The sequence below is a fragment of the Pan paniscus genome, chromosome 15, assembly GCF_029289425.2.
Source record: "Pan paniscus chromosome 15, NHGRI_mPanPan1-v2.0_pri, whole genome shotgun sequence".
NCBI classification, from domain to species: domain Eukaryota; kingdom Metazoa; phylum Chordata; class Mammalia; order Primates; family Hominidae; genus Pan; species Pan paniscus.
In genome coordinates this window covers 82,443,875-82,458,142 of record NC_073264.2, presented here as the reverse complement: position 1 = coordinate 82,458,142, position 14,268 = coordinate 82,443,875, and the positions used below count along the sequence as shown (strand labels likewise).

Below are 14,268 nucleotides of genomic sequence, written 5' to 3'. Positions count from 1 at the left end.
TTTTATTTTGTAAGAGACAGGGTCCTACTCTGTTGTTGCAATGGCACGATCATAGCTTACTACAGTTTCAAACTCCTGGGCTCAAGCAGTCCTCCTGCCTCAGCCTCCAAAGTAGCTGGAACTACAAGCATGTGTCACCATGCCCAGGATGTTTTTATATTTTATAGAGATGGCGGGGGGGGGGGGGGTCTCACATTTTTAGTGTTTTGGATTCAGTTTGCTAGTTTTTTGTTGAGGATCTTTGCGTCTATGTTCATCAGGGATACTGGCCTGTAGTTGTTTTTTTTTTTTTTTTTTTTTTTTTACTGTCTTCTTGTCCAGTTTGGTATCAGGGTAATGCTGGCCTTATAAAATGAGTTAGGAAGAATTCTCTACTCTTCAATTTTTTGGAATAGTTTGAGAAGAATTGATGTTAATTCTTCTTTATAAGTTTGGTAGAATTCAATGTAAAGCCATCTGACCCTGGGCTTTTCTTTGTTAAGAGACTTGTTGCTGATTCAATTTCATTACTTGTTATTGGTCTATTCAGATTTTCTATTTCTTCCTTGTTCACTACTGGTAGGTTTTATGTGTGTCCAGGAATTTATGTATTTCCTCTAGGTTTTCTGATTTGTTCACATATAGATGTTCATAATAATCTCTGATGATCCTTTTTATTTGTGTATTGTTGGTTTTAATGTATCCTTTTTTTGTTTCAGATTTTGTTTATTGGGAACTTCTCTCCTTTCCCTTGGTTAGTCTAGCTAAAGGTTTATCAATTTTCTTTATCTTTTCAAAAAGCCAGTTTTGTTTTGTTGATTCTTTGGTTTTTTTTGTTGTTGTTGTTTTGTTTTGTTTTGGTTCTATTTTCTTTAGCTATGCTCTAATCTTTTCTTATTTCTTTCCTTCACCCAATTTTGAGTTTGGTTTATCCTTGTTTTTCTAGTTCCTTGAGATGCATTGTTAATTATTTATTTGAAATCTTCTAATTTTTTGATGTATACGTTTATTGTTTCCCTCTTAGCCCTGCTTTTAGCCCATAGGTTTTAGTGTGTTGTGTTTCCATTTCAATGTGTTTCAACGAATGTTTTCATTTCCTTCTTAAATTTCTTATTGACCCCATGGTTGTTTAGGAACATGTCTAATTTCCATGTATTTGCTTTGTTTCCAATGTTTCTCTAATTATTTATTTCTAGTTTCATTCCACTGTAGTCTGAGAAGATACTTGATATTATTTTAGTTTTTAAAAATGTGTTGAGACTTGTTTTGTGGTCTAACATAGGGTCTATCCTGGAGAATGTTACATGTGCTCATGAGAATAATTTGTATGCTGCAGCTATTAGATAAATGTTCGATAAATATATGTTAGGTTCATTTGGTCTGAAGTGCAGTTTAAATCCACTTCTTTTTTTTCTTAACAAATTTGACACTGTAATGAGATGTGGCTATAGAAAGTCTCTTGACTTCCTTGTGGTGCCTGTGTCCTAATGTCCAAGCTAATGTGTTTTAGATCATACATCTTTTTCTCTGGTCCCAAAGTCCTTTGGGGAAAGGCCTGGGTCTTTGTAATTCCTTGAGGTCTCTTTTTATAGTGACCTGTAGTCCATCTTCTCATTGAAGTTGTGCTGACATTCTTCTTTACATTACAGATCCATTTGCACCCACCTCACTACCTCAGGGGCACCTCTTCCTTCTATTCTCAAATTACTCAGGTCCTGGAACAAAAGCTCCTTTTTGATGTGATACTAAGATAAGTTTTCCCAAAAAATGAGAGTTAATGTTTCTTATTTGCTTCAAAGGAGAGAATGACTTCACAACTTTCATTGGGTCAAAGGGACGAAACATCATAAAAAGTTCAGGAGACCGAGCTACTGGAAAAGAGCAGCTTTCTCTGATAGAATTTACTGCTGCTGAGCACATCTGCCATGAGACTCAAGAACAAATCACATCACCACTTTGTGATGCATCTGGAAACTCAGACAAGTGTTGCAAACAGGGCTGTCAACAAGATGTCAGCCCTTCCAGTGGCAGTACCAAGGATGCTCATTGGACTTTTCTTCTGTGAAATTGACAGTTGACTTTTCCTTAGGCTTATGTGGAGTCCTATATGTATTAGTCTCCTAAGGCTGCCATAACAAAGTACCACAGACTAAGTGGCTTAAACAACAGAATTTTTTTTTTTTTGAGACAAAGTCTGGCTCTGTTGCCCAGGCTAGAGTGCAGCAGCATGATCTTGGTTCACTGCAACCTCTGCCTCCTGGGCTCAAACCATCCTCCCATCTCAGCCTCCCACATAGCTGGGACTACAAGAATGTGCCACCATGCTCGGCTAATTTTTGTTTTTTTGTAGAGACAAGGTTTCACCATGTTACCCAGGCTGGTCTCGAACTCCTGGGCCCCAGCCATCCTTCTACCTCAGGCTCCCAAAGTGCTAGGATTACAGAAATTTATTTTCTCACAATTCTGTGTCCAGAAGTCCAAGACCAAGGTGTCAGTAGAGTTGGTTTCTTCTGAGGCCGCTCCTTGGCTGGGAGATGGCCAGTTTTCTCCCTGTATCTTCACGTGGTCTCCCCTTTGTGGTGCCTGTATCCTAACATCCTCTTCTTATAAAGACAACATATTGGATTAGGGCCCACCGCAATGACTTCATTTCATCTTAAATACCTCTGTATGATACAGTCACAATTCTGAGGTACCAGGGTCAGGAGTTTAACATGTATTGTGTGGGACACAATTCAGCCCATAATACTATGTAACTACAATTCAGAAGTTTCCTCCCAACCCTGCCCAAGATAACCAGTTTGACACTGTAAGCCCAACCTATATAGTATTTCTGGAGCCATTATATGCATTGTCACAAGCTATAGGAGCTGGGTTTTGGATCCAACATTTATAGCTTACTTCCCACAGACGTAATAAGGAGGAAAGAGTTGTTTATGCTTAATAAGTCTCTCATCAGCCTTTTCATCTGCTTACCTACAGAATGACTTGGTGGTTCGCCAAGGGATTAGTTTATCCCACTGCTCTCATTGGCTTACATGCCAATTCAAAAGTCAATACTACATTAGTTCATAAAAGAAAAACTGCAAAGAAATGATATGTAAAACATCATTTAATCCCAATAATCAGCTGTGTGGATTAAACGATAATGTCTATTGACTTGGTAAAGTTAAAATGCTTGAAAATATCTAGTGTTGAGAGTGGAGAATTGGGAATTTGCATGCGAGAACTGTGGGAAGATCTTTCTGGAGGGCATTCTTGGCAGTCAGTGTCAGTCTAAATGTCATACTCTTTAGCTATTAGTTTATCCCAAGGAAATAATTAGACATGTGACTGTGTGTACAGTACTGCAGTGTTTATATTAGCAAAAGCAAAGCCCAGATATCTAAGCAAATATCAAATAACATATGATACATACATACAGTGGAATACTATGCAGTCATGGAAATTATCCCAATTACATTGTTAATTGAAAAGGTAGGTTACAGAATAGAATGTGTAATCGTTTTGCTATATTGGCCTCTATTTAATTTTGCTATATTAGTGTGTGTGTTTATATGTATATTTCTAAATATCTAGGAAAAAGTTTGATAGGATATATCCCAAACTGCTAATAGTGGTTATCTAGAGGACATAGGACTTTTATTCCTTACTGCATTTATTTCTGTATAATTTGAGTTATTTATAATAAGTATACGTTAATCTAAAAATCAGAAAAAATTAGAATGAAAATATTTCTATTTTGAAATAAAATTAAATATCTTACGGGGACTATTTTTAAATTTCTTTTATGATAGATGTGTTTAAGGGCTGACCTGTTTGCTCAGGGGCTAGGGGCTGGCTTGTTTGCTTTGGGGAGGGCTAGTCTTTCAAATATTTCTGTCTTTTCTGTATGAAAGAGCCATGAGCTAGTGGTTAATTTCTCACCAGCGTAATGCTAGTTCCGTATTCTTTACAGGATATAGGTATAGTATAATGGAAAGTCATAGTGTTCAGAGTTTGACAGAACAGGGTTAAACACCAGCTCTAACACTTCCCTGCTCTGTGATATTGGGCAAATCATGTAACCTCACTGACCTTTAGTTTCCTCAACTGTAGAATGGAAATAATAATAATAATGATGACAATACTGAGCTGCAGGTTTGTTCTGAAGTTTAAGTGAGACCAGGTACATAAAATGCCTGGAATATGATAAGGAGTAGCTTTTATGAGTATGACAATATGATGTACTTTTCAGAATGCCTTATATTTTAAAACTAAGACTTAGTGAATGGGAAGAAAATTTTTTAAGGTTGTAGAAAAACAGCTACATCTAACTAGAAAAAGTTTCATTTGATATCCTTGGCTAGTTTTCATAAAGGCGGTTTCTTTTATTCTTTCAGTTCTCATTGACTGAAGGGTGGGCTCACCCGATATGCTTTGTGAAATGCTTGTGTCTGTGGCATTTTGCTGCAGAATTGGAATCAGGAAGAAAAGCTTTCTTGAGAAGAGATGGGAGGGAGGGTAGGGTGGGAGAAGGGAGATGCTGCCAGGTTTACTTGTATGAGTTGCCTCCCCTCTCCCCCTCCCCAGGACTGATTTGTTTGTACAAATTGGTTGCCGCAAGCAACACATTGTTAGTTTGAGCCAGAATGTATCCCAGGAGACTTACTGCTTTCTCTTTTGCCAAATTATTGTCCTTTTCCCACAGAGGATGCTGGGATTGGGGGGCATTTTCTACTTTGGCATATATCAATCCAATTCTCCCCCTTTCCCTCAGTGTCTGCTATTTGCAAGGCACTGTGTCATTTCACCACATTTAGAATGCTACCAGTTGTGAGCTGTTAACTTTTATTTTCAACTTATGTGTTTTCTCCTAAACCCTCGGTACTGGTATCTAAGGAAAGAAGATGATATTCCTGGAGGAAGCATGCCCTACCCTCCCTGAGATGTAGTCTCCACTTATAACAGGATGGCTCTCCTGCCTCACTGACATAGGCATTGCCGCTTGACTTGTGTTGGGGCCAGTGGAAAGCAGGTGGAAGTGACATTTCCAGTGCAGATTTCTCTGTGCTTCCACCACCACTCTTTTTCCTCTGTCAAAACCACCCATTACTGCCTCACAGGTTGCCCCTCAGACCCTGGCTTGGACTCTGTTCTGGCGCTCTCTGGCTTCACTTGTCCCCATGCCCCCACTTCTAGACCATGGTTCATGTACCCGGGACTCCAGGATCCTCTACCTAGGCAGACCCTGGCTCTCTTCTGTGGCCTCTTCCAAGATCTGTGCACCTAAGCGTGGACCATGCTGCTCTTGTGTGCCCCTAGACTTATGGGGACCGGGAATAGAGCTCAGATGTGTGGATCAGGAGGGCCCCACACAGCACACAGGGCCTTCACAGTGCAGGCTGGAGCAGTGCAGTGAACGGGGAAAGGAAAGGGAGCAGGCCTCAGGCCAGGGGCTACCTTGCCCTGCACTGTGACATTTCTGTGTGGAGCTCCAAGGATTCTGAGAAATCAAAAGTCCATCATGGGCTGGGCGCAGTGGCTCACTCCTGTAATCCCAGCACTTTGGGAGGCTGAGATGGGCGGATCACCTGAAGTCAGGAGCTCAAGACCAGCCTGGCCAATGTGGCGAAACCCCATCTCTACTAAAAATACAAAAATTAGCTGGGCGTGGTTGTGGGTGCCTGCAATCCCAGCTACTCAGGAGGCTAAGGCAGGAGAATCACTTGAACCTGGGAGGCAGAGGTTGCAATGAGCCGAGATCTCACCATTGCACCCGGGCAACAAGAGTGAAACTCCATCTCAAAAAAAAAAAAAACTCCATTATGGCTTTCTGGGTTGTTATGAACATAATATTGGTCAAGGAGTATAACACATAATTTAACAGTCTAGCGTGGTTTATACTTTTAAATGCTTAAACATGTATTATGTGAGCCAGCATCTGAACTCCTAGATCAGTGCCTGTGAATGCCAGGGATGAGTCAGATGCTGTAGACAGGATCTGTTCTTTCAACCTGAGCCCTGAAATGAAAATGAGGAATGGAGCTGCAGCTGACCCTTGTTGGGTATAAATGGGAAAAATAAATCTTTGTAATTTTACGACATGAAGATTCTGAGATTATCTGTTACTGTGGCATAATTTAGATTAGGGTTATGGATTCCAAAAGGAAAAAGTGACATTTGTTGAAAGCTTTCTTACTTCACCTGTTTAAAATATAGTATTGGCAGAACTTTTGTTACAATAGGTGGACTAGCACTATCTAGAAGAGTCTGAAAGGAATCCCAGGAGTTAATTGGAGCTCTGTGGGTGAGTGGGTATGTGCCCCATACACGCCCACTTGCTCCCATTGTGCCTTCTCAATTGCTAGTGTTCAAGTGCACTTTGAGGCCCTTTTTCCAGCAGTGATGATTTAGGTTAGTAATACATCAGTCTTGGCTTGCTTCCCTTGTGACCTCCCAGAAATAGGATTCAGGGCCAGACTTTTGGGGGGAAAAAAAAAAAAACTTATAAAATGAGTAAATATAAAGCAAGAAGCATAGCTGATCTTATTTTTATTTTGCAAAATGTATCCCTTATCTGTGAATTTACAATTAAACATATCCACCTAACCCTCTCCCTTCTTGTATCAACAAGCACCGTCCTGATGAATGCTTTTCAGGCCATATCAAATAGAAGGGAGTTGCTGGAGCTAAGAGTGAGGTCTTTCTGACTTGGAACAAAAGTCACCTGGTGCTCACTGGAAGTGAAACTGTGAACTTGGCCTAAGAAAATCAGATACAGACATTTGTAATAGTAGTTATGATCATTATCTTGTATGTGAAAAGTACGTCTGTTTTCAAAAAGCTGTCACATAGATGATTTTATTCATCCTTAATTACAGCCTGTGAGGTAAGCAGAAAAATGTCCTTCCTTTTTACAGAGGAGGACACTAGGACTTACTAAGTTTCAATGATTTACCTACTGTTCTACTGGTATTAATATTGGTATTAAGAATATTAATATACCAATTATTAATATATTAACATGTATTATATAACATATTCCACTAGTGATTAGATGTTATATAATATTCTATATATTATATATTGATATATATTAATCGTATTTAGATAATTTATATAATGTCCTTGTCCAGGAGGCTAACTGCTGTAAAAACCCAAGATTTCAGTGACTCAGCCTAGTTCATTTTTCATTCAAGCCACCATTAGTGCGAGTTGGTGTCCGTGTGCAGTGCTCCAGAGTTCAGGAACCCAGGCTACTCTATGTCCTCAGAGTCATCTAGGTGGTGGGTGGGCTGTGGAAGTGTGCATCCTATTGGCCAGAACTCAGGGCCTGGCCACAGCTTACTGCCAGCGGGGCTGGAAAATGTGGTCCAGCTCTGTGCCCTGAAAGAACACAAATACTCACAAGACATCTGTGTGCCAAAAGCTATGGAAATCCGTAGTGCTCATCTCCCCTGATTTTAAGGGCCCTATTTAAGATCTATAGAGCCATTGTGTTTTTCTCCATCTTTCAGGAGTGGAGTTTCATGAGTTTTGACACATGTACCCACCTGTGAAGTCATCACCATAATCAAGATAATGAACGTATCCACTAACCCCAATAGTTCCTCATGTGCATTTATAATCACTTCCTCTCTCTCTGTCCCCCACCCCACCCCTAAGCACCCACTGCTCTGCTTTCTGTCGCTACAAATTAGTTTGCATTTTCAAGAATTTTGTATACATGGACTCAGAGAGTGGGTTCTTTAATTTGCCTGGCTTCTTTTACTCAGCTTATTTATTTATTTATTTATTTAGAGACGGAATCTCGCTCTGTCGCCCAGGCTGGAGTGCGGTGGCACGATCTCGGCTCACTGCAGGCTCCGTCCCCCGGGTTTACGCTATTCTCCTGCCTCAGCCTCCCGAGTAGCTAGGACTACAGGCGCCCGCCACCACGCCCGGCTAATTTTTTGTATTTTTAGTAGAGATGGGGTTTCATCGTGTTAGCCAGGATGGTCTTGATCTCCTGACCTCGTGATCTACCTGCCTCGGCCTCCCAAAGTGCTGGGATTACAGGTGTGAGCCACCACGCCCAGCGTTACTTAGCTTATTTTGAGAGTCATCTATATTGTTATGTGTACCAATAATCCATTATTTTCTATTGATGGGTAGTATTCCATCATATTATAGCATAATGCTTTGTTTTATTTTTTAAAAAATCAAATGCAACTTTTTAGTGTTTGAGGAGCAGGTAAGCCGCTCCTTCTTGATACTTTACCTTACAGTCTGAAAAAGCTAAAACTTTAGCCCGGCCTTCTTTGGCTCATACATGACATCCCTGTCACAAGAAAAGGAAGATTAGATTGAACAGGGGCTATGCTGTTCTTGGCTCTGAACTTCAAATTGGGTAGTCTGGTAATCAAGTGCTGGCTACCTGATATTGACCTACTACTCAGGGCCTTGGGAATGTGAAAGAAACAAGACGGTTCTTCCCCACAGTGATGGTTGGAGATCTGCACTGTCTTTGCTGGTCGCCTGCCCCTGAGCTGCCATCCACCTTGCGTGCCAGGTTAATCCCAGAGCAGCACAGCTCTGCCTGTGTCCCTCCCGCATTTACAAACCTTCCATGATTTCCCCTGCCTAAACCCTGACTTCTTTAGCCTGACATCCATAACTCACTCTGGGGTTTAACCTTTCCTAGCCTCAGTTTTGCCGTCTATTACAATGGGGATGTTTTAGGGTAGCTGTGTTTATTAAATGAAATAAGACAAAGAACCTACCTAGGTGCCTAGTAGATAATGCATTTTCAAGAATTAAGGTTTCCTTTCCTTCTGCCCTTTCTTTTCTCCTGCCCTTTCTTTTCTCCTGCCCTTTCTTTCTTCCTGCCCTTTCTTGCTTGCCTCCACCTTTCCTGCCTAATTGGCCACCACTTCCCTCTATCGAATGTCCTCTTCATCCAAACCAAACTCTTCTTTGCTCCCTACACACACTCTTTGCTTTCCTCCTTTGGGCCTTGGTTTATGGCGTTCCTTTGCTGTAGAACCAAATGCTGCTTTTCTGTCCAGGTTCAGCTCAATTGCCAGCACCTCCAGGAAGTTTTCCTTGATTCCTTATTATGCCTCCCATTAAGGATCGAAAAGACCAAAGTGTTTCTGTCACTGTTACTCTCAATACAGAATGTTTCACCTCTGGTCACTGAAATATGTGAGGATTGCTTCCCACTAACAACCAGTTATCCAGCAGACACCAATGAAATGTTCTATAATTTAACTCAATTCTGACATTATCTACCTGGACATAGTGTCAGACCGCTGCAGGCTGAGGACTCAGTCCACAGACTATCCCCCACTTAAGATACCAGTTGCTTGTAGTAGGTTGTCACCTATACTTCTGATTGACCAGATATAAATCTGGGATTCTCATGACTCCCTCCTTAAGTTTAATTTGCTAGAGCGGTTCACAGAACTCAGAGAAACACTGTACTTATATTTACTGGTTTCTCATTTAAAGGATAACAGCCAGACAGAAGAGACACACAGAGCAAGACATGTGGAAAGGGGCCCAGAGCTTCCACACCCTCTCTGACACTCACATGTGTCCACCTACCTGGAAGCTCCCTGAACCCTGTCCTTTTGGTTTTCTATGGAGGCTTTATTACATAGGCATGATTGATTACATCATTGGCCATTGATTGGTGATCAACGCAACCTTCAGCTCCTCTCCCCTTCCTAGGTTGGGGAGGAGGCTGCAAGTTCCAATCCTTTCATCACATGGTTGGTTCCCCTGGCAACCAGCTCCTATCCTGATGTTCAGAAGTCCGCCAAGAGTTGCCTTATTAGGACAAAAGATGCTCCTTTCACCCAAGAAATTCCAAGGGACTTAAGATGTCTGTGTCAAGAATCGGGGTCAACAACCAAGTATTAGAACAGAAGATTCTCCTATGACCTCTATCTACAAGAGCTTTAGGAGTTCTGTCTTAGGAACCTGGGGTAGAAACCAAACATGTTTTTCTTTTTCTTTTCATCTTTTTAAAAATCTTGTTTTCTTTTTTTATTTATGGTGGAGTCTCACCATGTTGCCCAGACTGTTCTTGAACTCCTAGGTTCAAGTGATCCTCCCACCTCAGTCTTCCTAGTAGCTGGATTGCAGGCACATGCTACTGTACCTAACTTATATTTCATATTATATCATAATGTGACACCCCCATACATACAGTGACACCCCAAGGTAGGACTGACCTCCTTGCTATCTCAGCAGCTGTGCCATGTCAGTCACCACTTTCTCCATTCTCATGTTCATACTTGCTGACGTCTTAGGCTTTTTCTCTTGCTGTTCCCTCTTTCTGGAAGGTCGTTCTTCAAGATCTTCATACGGTTCACTCCCTCACTCCATTCATGTCTCTGCTCAATTGTCACCTCCTCATACAGGCCTTCCCCAACCACCTCATGAGTAAAATAGGGTCTCCTGTGCCCTCTTTCTTCTCTACCTCTTTACTCTCCTTTGTCTTTCTCCATTGCACTTAACCCTACTTGAAATGATTTGTCTGATTTGGATTGTCCTTTGTGCCCACATGAACTCCACATGCACAGGGACTTTCTGTTGTCATTGGCGTATCACCGGTGCCTGGCACATAGTAGATGCTCAATAATTATCTGCTGAACAGGTGAATTTACTACCACATTACACTGTGATCTATATCAGATGTGCCCGGAGGGTAAAAGCAATATCAATGTCTGATTCATTATTAGATCACTTCCAACATGTTACCCATAATAGTATACAGTAAATATTTGATTGAAACACAAAGGTCAATAGTGAGGAGCACATTTCCCAGGGTCCATGTGACTTGACTTCTGTTTTAATCAGAGGTTGTTGAGCACCTACCATTTGCCAGGCACTGCCAGACACTTTCGTATACATTATCTTCTCTAAAGCTCACGGTGATTTTTACATCCTCGAATTTATTACTACAGTTAGAACCTTGGGACTAAGACTAAGAACCTTGGGAAAGTTCTGCAACTTCCCCAACAGCTACCTCCTTTCCTGTCACTGCTGTAGCTCCCACCTTCTTCTCTACCCATGGTCATCCTCATCCCTCCTCCTGCTGATCACTCATCTGAGGTTAAAGCCTCTCTGCCCAGCGTCTTTGGCTTTCATTCATTCACCCACTAATTCATTCACTCACTCCAACCTGAGCCATCTTGTATCCTTCAAATCCTTGTTGATGGTGAGGAGATAGTCCTACCTTTTCTACCTCTACATTGTGCTCCCTATAATTCCTTAAAGTCACCAGACTTCCCTTCTTCTCCTTGTGGTCCTGATTCCCTCAACCTTGGAAGGACTGGCATAGTCTCCTTTCCCCATGGTGACTTTCATGCCCTGTTGAGCTGCCATCTTTCCACATTTTCCCACAAACCAGCAGGGTCCACTTCTACCACCCTCCATGCAGGTCATGTACTTTACATTGCTGACTTTGGCCCTTCACTTAAGTATTTTCCAAATCCATCTTCCCCTTAGTGATATTTCTGGTACTCCTGAGTTATGGTATGGTGGAGTAAGCACTGGAGTAGAAGTCAGAAGAGGTCACTAGGAGCCCTCACTCTCCCACTTAGCAGCCATAAGACCTTGGGAAATCACTCAACCCCACTAAGCCTTAGTTTCTTCCTGGAATGTGGTAACAAGGATACCCACCCTACCTAACCGCTTCACAGAGTTTATTGAGGAATGAAATGAGATATGCAGTGGTAAGTTAACTTGTAAATTATGACTGTTACATAGATGGCAGGTATAATTGGAATTACCTGTTCTCAGCTATTGTATGGCGTGCCAAACTTTGAATCTCATTTTCACCTGAAATGAATCCCCTGGCTTCACTTACCTTCTGACTCAGCCTCAACCTCAAGGGCAGTTTTTTCTTTAGTCCTTGTAAGAATAGCCTTGGAATTCTGATTCCTTGACCTTCCGCCATACCCCTACTCAGTCCTGAGTAGCCCCTACCAGACACTCATAACCTTTGTGCTGCTGAGCTCTACAAAAACCAAAAAGTCTGGAATTGTTTTTGTTACCTTTTCAGATACCTCCTCTTAATATTGTGTGTATATCTGTCTGTCTCTCTCTCCCATTCCTAAATTCTCTCTCCCCTAAATATGCTCTGTGAATTCCTACTCAACAAAATAATTTTTTTTTTTGGTCGTACTTTCACTCATTTTGGTATTTTTGATTGACTTTCTTCAATTAGGTTTCAAGTCCAAGTGTAGATTTTGGCAGGACTGACTCCATAGTAAATCCAAGAGTATTATTTATGAAACTTATGGAACCCATTGCGATACTCTGAAATCTAGGTCTTCTTCCAACTTACGTCTTTGTTTCTCCCTTCAGCTCTTTCCTCTGTCTCCCCTGTGGGTGTGTGACCTTTCCTGCAGCAGGGTATCTGACAGTCCAGCTATGTCCCCAGAACCAAAAGAAAAACAATAACTCTTGAGAGGTGACACCCTGGATATTCTTACCCAGCAGCTTCCTTTCCTGTTGAATGCATCTCTTCAGACCATCCCTGCACATTTCATTAGATGGAAATGACAGGAAGTGTTTGGAGTGGGGAAAGATATACTTGGTCACTTTTGAGAGGGTCATGATTAAGATACATTGAGACTTCTTCTCTCTACCTTTTCTTCTTTCTTCTAGTTCTTTCTCATCTTTTTAAATTTTCTTCCCATTACCACAGAGTGAGTTCTTGAATAGTGTTTTTGAGACTATCACTGGTCAGTCTTTATATAAAGAATGGGTCATCATTTTTAGTGCCAACTCTTAGATTTAAAATTGGTAGGCCAGGTGTGATGGTTCACACCTGTAATTCCAGCAGTTTGGGAGGCCGAAGCAGGTGGATCACTTGAGTCCAGGAGTTTGAGACCAGCCTGGGCAACATGGCAAAACCCTGTCTATACACACACACACACACACACAAATACAAAAAAAAAATTAGCCAGGCGTGGTGGTGTGTGGCTGTAGCCTCAGCTACTTGGGAGGCTGAGCTGGGAGGATTGCTTGAGCCTGGGAGATACAGGTTGCAGTGAGCTGAGATCACACCACTGCATTCCAGCCTGGGTGACCGAATGAGACTCTGTCTCTAAATAAATAAATAAATAAAATTGGTAAAAATCATTGGTCCAAAGAGCAGCCAGCTCCCTGTTATAGCTCACCAGACTACGATAGGACATTTCTCTTTCCCTGTCTTGCTCTTTCCCAGTCACCCTTCTGCCCTATTTCTGCCTTGGGATTGCCAGTAGTTTTCTGCTCAGCTTCACTTGGAGAAGTAACAACAGCCAATGTGCTTCATACCCTACAAAAGGACATGTCCCTCTTTCTTTCTAGGTGCCCAGAAAGGGCATTTTGGAGACAGTTGGCTAAGAGGAACTGGAAGTAGAAAGAGAGAAAGATATGAAGAGCTTGCCTGAGGCCTAAAATTCTAGTTCTTCACCTTCAGAATAATAAAAGGGGGTTGCTGTTACTGTTTTAGAGGTTCTAGAAGATTGGTCAAGTTTTTCTCTTAATGATTCAAGGCTGGATGATGAACCGAATACATTACCCACTTCCTCTGTGTTGCAAGCTCCATTGTATGTGATGGAACGTGAATTGTATCTTAATACTTAAGTAAATGAAGTAAAGGGAAAAAGTAGTCAAGGGAGACAAAATGAGCAGTCTTTCAACAAATCTAATATTTTACCTCTTTTAGATGCTTCTTGCACTCAGCACTTCTGGCAGAGAGGAGGTGGGTATTGGATCTGGGCAATTACTGGTGCCCTGGAGGTGGCACAGTGACTTAGAGAAGGCTGGTTTAATGAAATCTTACCTGGCCTTTCAGCATCAGTATCACTTCTGGCCTTATTGCCATGCTTGAACCTGACATGCATTCTCATTGGGTTTGCTTAAGAGTAGTGCAAGCTGCAGGTGCTGTGTGGCATCTGTCTCAGGGTTGAGCCTCTTGGCTTTAGAGCAGAAACCTTGGTAAAGGTATGTATTTAACCACCTGCCTCTAAGAAGAAATGGAGGCGGTTTCAGAACAGGTGTACAAATCTAAATGTTTTCATTAGAAATCTGAATGCCACCTGCCATGACAAGCTGATCTCCCTTCTGCTTCTCAAATGGCATACTAACTTCCTGACAAAAATGAAAAATATAACTATAGAACCTGTTCAAAAGTAGAAAATCATGTTGATACCAAGTAGCTTAATACAGTGGAATATGAATTCAGCATCACCAGGGGGACATGATGGGGTAACTTGCCAGTATCCCAAGTGAAGCTCAAGTTCTTGTACCATAGTGGCTGCC

The 14,268-nt window shown here is 41.6% G+C and overlaps 1 protein-coding gene across 16 annotated transcripts in view; it reads left to right on the top strand.

Moving 5' to 3' along the window:
• The window catches only part of STON2 (stonin 2), a 176,143-nt gene that overhangs the window by 88,886 nt on the left and 72,989 nt on the right, over positions 1 to 14,268 (top strand). The gene's annotated exons all lie outside the window — the stretch shown is intronic.